Raw genomic sequence first — 8108 nt, 5'->3', positions numbered from 1 at the left:
TCAATTTCTTCAGTCTGTTTGTCTTCATCTTGTGTTATCCTGTCTCTACGCTTTCTGTACTCTGTGCTTGTCTTCATTTCATCATGATGACCATGTCTGTATCCTGTTATGCTTACTTCTGAGTACTTATTCCGCTGCTAGTAGTTCTTCGCTAAGGAATTTCCTCACCGGCAAATTCCTCAGTGAAGAATTTATAGAAATCACCTATTCACCCCCCCCTCTAGTCGATATAACACACTTTCAATTGGTATCAGAGCAAGGTACTCCCTTGTTCTGTGTGATTTTGGTTTAACCACCTAGAGTTCTAGTTATGTCGACCGCAGGTATGATCAAGGTCTCCGCTGGGTGTCCTACCTTCGATGGGACGGACTACCCCTACTGGAAGAATAAGATGCGAATGCATCTTGTAGCAATTGACAACGATCTCTGGTACATTGTGGAAAATGGTGTTCCCTCAGTCACACCTTCTCTGAATGCTGCTGATGTGAAGAGATTCAAGCCACTCGATTCTCAAGCGAAGAATATCATATGTGGCCATCTGAGTAAAGGACAGTATGGTAGAGTGAGTGCTTTGGAAACTGCTAAGCTTATCTGGGATAGGCTCTCCAAAGTAAACGAAGGAGTCTCAACTCAACGTGACTCTCGTGTTGACGTTCTTCGCAGTCTCTTCAACCACTTCAAAAGACTCGATAATGAAAATGTTCAGCAAACCTTCGATCGCCTCACTGACATCTCAAATGAGCTTCAAGCGCTTGGCGCCACTGACATCACCGACCATGAGGTGGTGAAGAAATTGCTGAGATCGCTAGATTCCTCATTTGATACTCCGGCACTGATGATTCAAGACCGAGCTGATTACAAGTCACTAGATCCAGCTGATATCCTCGAGAGGCTAAATACTCATGAGTTCTAGCTTGCTGAAAAGAGAGATCTCTATGGTTCAAGCTATGGGAAAACACATGCCCTGAAGGCCAAGGCTGTGTCTGAATCTGAATGTGAAGACTCTGGTAGTAGCCTCGGTGATCCTGAAGAATTGAGCCAGGAGCTAGCACTGCTCGTGAAGAAGTTCCAGAAGTTCTCAAGACGTGGTCGCTTTGGAAAATCCTCAAGAAGCAGTGATTCCTCATCAAGTGACTATAAGAGAAGACTTTGCCACAAATGCAAGAAACCTGGTCACTATATTCAGGATTGTCCTCAATGGGAAAAGGAATTAAAGAAGAAGAAATACAAGGATTACAGTTCTGAAGATGCTAAGAAGAAGAAGAAATCTTCAAAATCTTCATCATCAAAATCCTCGAAGTCTTCATCTCACAAGAAGAGCAGCTGCAAGAAGGCTCGGGCATTCATTGGAAAAGAAATGGACTCTGAAACTGAATCTGAGGAACATGAGGAAAAGGAGGCTTCTGAGGAGTCCAAGTCTGGTGTGGTGAGTCTAGCTCTCGCTACTGCTTTCGTCAGCAAGTCTATCTTCAACTCTGAAGAAATTGACCGCACCAACAAGGCTGACAAAGACAATGATGACTACACTCCCACCTATTGCTTCATGGCAAAAGGTGCCAAGGTAACAAAATACCCCTCCTCTGAATCTAGTGAGGATGAATCTGATGAAAATCTTAAGCCTAGTTACTCTAAACTTGCTAAGATTGCTGTGAAATAACAAAAGGCTATTGAAAAACTTCAAAACATGCTAGACAAAAGTGATGATATGTTGGGTGATGAAATGGACAACACTAAAGACTTAACTGAAAATCTTCAGAGACTTCAGTCTAAGTTTGACAACCTTCAACGTCATCATAACACTAGTAGAAAAAGGGTCAAATGTGAGACACATTAGTCCCGGTTTGTAACAGAACCGACACTAATGTGTCCATTAGTGCCGGTTCCAACGGCTAGCCGGGAGGAGCTCTTTAGTACCGGTTCGTGGCAAACCTTTAGCACCGGTTCGTGCCACGAACCGGTACTAATGAGAGTGGTGGCAGAATGTTGTCAGAGTGGGGCCCTTCCAGCACCTTTAGTATCGGTTCGTGGCACGAACCGGTACTAAAGGTCGTCCTATATAAATCCTTCGTCCACCCGCACTCTGTTCTTCCCCCTTTCCCCTCTCCCTCTCCTCTGTTCTTCCCTTCTTCCTCTCGAGTTCATCACAAAATTTGCCCCTAATTTGTCAAGATTTGCAGGCCCTCATCCATTCAAATGATCACCAAGGTTAGCAACTTTGTCCTTTCATCTCTCATTGCTAGATTAGCTCTTGCATTGGTTTATATAGTGATTAATTGTGGGTTTTAGTAATTTGGGAGGAATTATATGTGGTAGTATTTGATTTATATGCAATTTGAGGTCAAAATAACAGTTAGTTTGCATATGTAGGTGTGGTTTACTTAGTGCCTTCTAAATCTCCGTCGTAACCACTGTCAATCGCCCGCACCGTCCCGTCGCCGGCACCACCTTGTTGTGAGCCTCTTGTTCATGAAATTTTATATAAAAAATTGATGCTTGTGTGATTTGAATATATAGTTACTCGTATAATAATTATCTTACCCGTACGTTGTTTGTTATACATAGTGCCATGGTTTTGATATCCGTACCCGTCGGCCCTCTTCCTTGTTATGATTCGGATGTGGTATATTCTCTTTTAAAACTATTTGTTGCATTTCGTGTTTATGACAAATTATGCCCATCAAGTTGACATAGATATTTTTATCTAGGAGGTATGTGAACCGGAAATTCCAACCGACCCTATTGTCGAGAGGTTAAATTTAGTTGAAAGAGAAAACGAGTACTTGAAAGAAAAATTGAAAAGAATTGAGGGGGAGAAGATGGAATTGGAGTTGCATGTTGCCGATGCCGTCGATGATCACAAGATCAAGATGGAGAAAATGCGCTTGAAGATTAGAAAGATTAGAAAATATGCCATCGATAGTGAGGCTTGGTATCATTATGCTGTTGGATCAATTGTTACCTTAGTTGCGATCTTGATCGCATTTGTTGTTGCATTTAAATGCTTTAGCTAGAGAGTTATTTGTTTGTTGCATTTAAGTGTTGTATGAACTTTATGTATGAACTTGTATTAATTTGTTCTATTCGGTGTTGTGTAATGAAGATGAGCCGGCAATGGATGTACGATGACCGATGCTCTCCCCAGTTCGTTGAGGGCGTGTATACTTTTCTGCTTGCGGCTGAGGCAAACAAGCGGGCGGATGGTTTTATGCCTTGTCCATGTGCTGGCTGTAAGAATGGTCGCAATTACTCTACGTCAAGAACCATTCACGTCCACCTGTTTGAGTCCGGTTTCATGCCCCACTATAATGTTTGGACCAAGCACGGAGAAAGAGGGGTTATGATGGAAGACAATGAAGAAGAAGAGGACGAAGACAGCTATCCTGGCCATGGGTTCCCTGAATACGATGATACAACAATGGGGGAAGAAGCTGAGCCGGCAATGCGGGAAGAAGCTGAAGAAGAGGCATCAGATGAGCCCGTTGATGATCTAGGTCGGGCCATTGCCGATGCAAAGAGAAACTGCGCAAGTGATTTGGAGAAGAAGAAGTTGCAGCGCATGTTAGAGGATCACAAAAAATTGTTGTACCTGAATTGCGTAGGTGACAAGAAAAAGCTGGCCACCACACTGGAATTGCTGCAATGGAAGGCAGAGAATGGTGTATTTGACAAGGGATTTGGAAAGCTGCTGGTAATGATAAAGGATATGCTTCCAAAGGACAATGAATTTCCCGAGAGTACGTATGAAGCAAAGAAGGCTGTCTGCCCTCTAGGGTTAGAGGTGCAGAAGATACATGCATGCCTAATGATTGCATCCTCTACCGCGGTGAGTACGAGGATTTGAACGCTTGCCCGGTATGTGGTGCATTGCGCTATAAGATCAGCCGCGATGAGCATGGTGATGTCGAGGGCGAGCGCCCCAGGAAGAAGATTCCTGCCAAGGTGATGTGGTATTCTCCTATAATACCACGGTTGAAACGTTTGTTCCAAAACAAAGAGCATGCCAAGGCGATGCGATGGTACAGAGAAGACCGTAAGAAAGACGGAAAGTTGAGAGTACCCGCTGACGGGTCACAGTGGAGAAAAATCGAAAGAAAGTACGGGAAGGAGTTTGCAGATGACGCAAGGAGCGTATGGTTTGGTCTAAGCGCAGATGGCATTAATCCTTTTGGGGAGCAGAGCAGCAACCATAGCACCTGGCATGTGACTCTATGTTTGTATAACCTTCCTCCTTGGTTGTGCATGAAGCGGAAGTTCATTATGATGCGAGTGCTCATCCAAGGCCCTAAGCAACCCGGCAACGACATTGATGTGTACCTAAGGCCATTAGTTGAAGAACTCTTACAAATGTGGAATGGAACAGGTGTACGTGCATGGGATGAGCATATGGGGGAAGAATTTGACCTAAAGGCATTGCTGTTCGTGACCATCAATGATTGGCCTGCTCTCAGTAACCTTTCAGGACAGACAAACAAGGGATACCGCGGATGCACACACTGTTTGGATGATACCGACAGTATATATTTGAATAGTTGTAAGAAGAATGTGTAACTGGGACATCGTCGATTTCTTCCGAGCAGGCATCCCGTAAGAAAGAAAGGCAAGCATTTCAAAGGTGAGGCGGATCACCGGACGAAGCCTTGCCACCGTACTGGTGCTGATGTACATGATATGGTCAAGGATTTGAAGGTGATATTTGGAAAGGGTCCTGGCGGACAACCTGTTCCAAAGGACGCTGACGGACGCGCACCCATGTGGAAGAAGAAATCTATATTTTGGGACCTGCCATATTGGAAAGACCTAGAGGTCCGCTCCGCAATCGATGTGATGCACGTGACGAAGAATCTTTGCGTGACCCTGCTTGGCTTCTTGGGCATGTATGGGAAGACAAAAGATACACCTGAGGCACGGGAGGACCAGCAATGTATGAACGGAGAAGACGGCATACATCAGGGTCATGCAAGCTACGCTCTTACCAAAGAAGAGAAGGAAATCTTCTTTGAATGCCTGCACAGTATTAAGGTACCGTCTGGCTTCTCGTCGAATATAAAGGGAATAATAAACATGGCAGAGAAAAAGTTCCTGAACCTAAAGTCTCATGACTGCCGCGTGATTATGACGCAACTGCTTCCGGTTGCATTGAGGGGGCTTCTACTGGAAAACGTTCGATTAGCCATTGTGAAGCTATGTACATTTCTCAATGCAATCTCTCAGAAGGTAATCGATCCAGAAATCATACCAAGGTTACAGAATGATTTGGTGCAATGTCTTGTCAGTTTCGAGTTGGTGTTCCCACCATCCTTCTTCAACATCATGATGCACGTCCTAGTTCACCTATGCGAAGAGATTAAGTTTTGGGTCCTGTATTTCTACACAATATGTTCCCTTTGAGAGGTTCATGGGAGTCTTAAAGAAATATGTTCATAACCGTGCTAGGCCAGAAGGAAGCATCTCCAAGGGCCATCAAAATGAGGAGGTCATTGAGTTTTGTATTGACTTTATTCCTGACCTTAAGCCGATTGGTGTTCCTGAATCGCGGTATAAGGGCAGACTGGATGGAAAAAGCACACTAGGAGGGGAACAAATAATATGTAAGGACGGACATTCTCTCACTGAAGCACACTACACAGTTCTACAGAATTCCGCCTTGGTGGCTCCGTATATGGATGAACACAAGAATTTCCTACGCTCCAAACACCCGGAGCGGTGTGATGACTGGATTACACGTGAACAAACCAGGAGTTTCGCCAGCTGGTTGTAGACACGTACCATGCACAACACCTCTATTGAAGATGACATGTACTTGCTGTCCCAGTTACCATCTTAGAATATAATGACTTTCAAAGGGTACGAGATAAATGGTAATACATTTTACACGATCGCCCAAGATAAGAAGAGCACCAACCAAAACAGTGCTGTCCGCTTTGATGCAGAAACCAAGACAGGAAAGGAAACATATTATGGTTATATACAAGACATATGGGAACTTGACTATCGACGTGGTTTAAAGGTCCCTTTGTTTCGGTGCAAATGGGTCAATATGACACGAGGTGGGGTAACAGAAGACCCGCAGTACGGAATGAAAACAGTGGATCTCAACAATCTTGCGTATGCAGACGAAACATTCGTCCTAGCCAATGATGTGGCACATGTTTTCTATGTGAAGGACATGTCTACCAAGCCAAGAAAAAGAAAAGACAAGGAAGCGAATGCATCGTACGATGAGCCAAAGCGGCACATAGTTCTTTCTGGGAAGAGAAACATCGTGGGAGTGGATGACAAGACAGACAAGTCAGAAGATTATGAAAAGTTTGATGAAATTGCTCCATTCACAGTGAATATTGACCCGAGCATCTCGTTAAATGATGAAGATTTTCCATGGTTACGGCGCAAAGGGACACACGCGAAGAAAAAGTTTCACACCCAAAGATCTGGGATGTGATCGGCTTCACTAGCTATCATCACTTTCTTCTGTGTTTCGCACCCAGAGGGGAATCTCTGTAATAGTTAGGGTAGTTATGTGTTTTGGCATTTGAAACGCGAAGAAATTTTATGTGCAAACAAATTCACACTAATTTCAAATAATTGAAAATTTAAACTATTCAAATTTGAAAGCTATGGGCACTAACAGAAAGTTTGTAATTTTTTGTACCTAAAGAGGCTGTGTCAGCCTCCGGTCAGGCTATGGCCCCACCATCACCATTTAGTGCCGGTTCGTACCACGAACCGGTACTAATGAGGTTGTGTTAGGTAAGGCTGGGGCCCCACGAGCACCTTTAGTACCAGTTCATGGATGAACCAGACGTAAGCTGTTTTTTAGTCCCACCTCGCGAAGTGAGAGGGACTAGGAGCGGTTTATAAGCCCTAAGTGCAGAGACGATGAAGAAGAGGATCAATGCCCACGTTGCTTAGCTTCAAGCCTTTAGGAATACGGTAGACTGCACGCAGCTATGTGCAGTGCAGTTTACACTATTCCGAAAGGCTTGAAGCAAATTAACGAGCATTGCACCTCTTTTTTATTTTTAGTAACTTATTACAACTCCGGACTTCTTCTGTTATGGCAAAAACTAATTGCATGTCGACATTTCTTTTTTTTTGAAGTTATAACTCCAGACTTTGACCATCAAGTTTTGGAGAAAAGAAAAAATAGCAGAAAAGAAAGAAAAACTATAGCTGAAAAGAAAAAAACTATATAAAAAACTACTCAAAAATAAATAGAAGAAAATAAGTATAGCAGAAAAGAAAAAACTACTCAGAAATAAATAGAAGAAAAAATAAAGCAGAAAAGAAAAAAACATATATTTGCTATTTTTCAATCGTTTACAAAATGACCGTGAAATTGAAAATCACTACAAAATGAACTCTGAAAATGTTGAATTTTGGCAAACTAGATGAAAAACTACTCACAAATAAATAGAGGAAAATAAATATAATAGAAAAGAAAAAACTATACAAAAAACAACGCAAAAATAAATAGAAGAAAATAAAGCAGAAAAGAAAAAAACTACAAAAAAAATTGGGGCGCTGCCGTGTGGGCCTGATAGGCCACAGGTGTGTAATTACAAGCCTTAAAGGCCCAGCAGACTCACAGGGCAGCGCGCAGAGTTTAGGCCCACAAGCCTACTATACAGAGGAGTTCGAAGTGGTAGCCGCGGCTGGGTTTATAAACCAGTGCGGCTGCCCTTCGCCCGGCGAGGTGGGACTAAACTTTGGGGTGGCAGCGCGAGGCCTTTAGTACCGGTTGGAGCCACCAACCGGTACTAAAGGGGGGGGGCCTTTAGTATCGGTTTGTGCCACCACCCGGTACTAAAGGGGGTCGCTTCCCGCCGCTTGGGCTGGCCAAAACTGGCCTTTAGTACCGGTTGGTGGCACAAACCGGTACTAAAGGCCCCTCCCATATAAACAGCACTTGCGAAAATTTCTTCTCCCTTTGTTTCTTCCTCTGTTTCCGTCGTCTCCGTCGCCGTCGCTGCCCCCGTCCCCGTCGCCGCCCTCGTCTCCGTCGCCGCCCCCGTCCCCGTCGCCGCCCCCGTCCCCGTCGCTGCCCTCGTCTCCGTCACCGCCTCGGGCCCGTCCCCGTCGCGCCATCCCCGCGTCGTCGCCCCGGCCCA

Source organism: Triticum aestivum, chromosome 6B, assembly GCF_018294505.1.
Source record: "Triticum aestivum cultivar Chinese Spring chromosome 6B, IWGSC CS RefSeq v2.1, whole genome shotgun sequence".
In the NCBI taxonomy this organism is placed as follows: Eukaryota; Viridiplantae; Streptophyta; class Magnoliopsida; order Poales; family Poaceae; genus Triticum; species Triticum aestivum.
Note: the sequence above shows the minus strand (reverse complement) of the source record.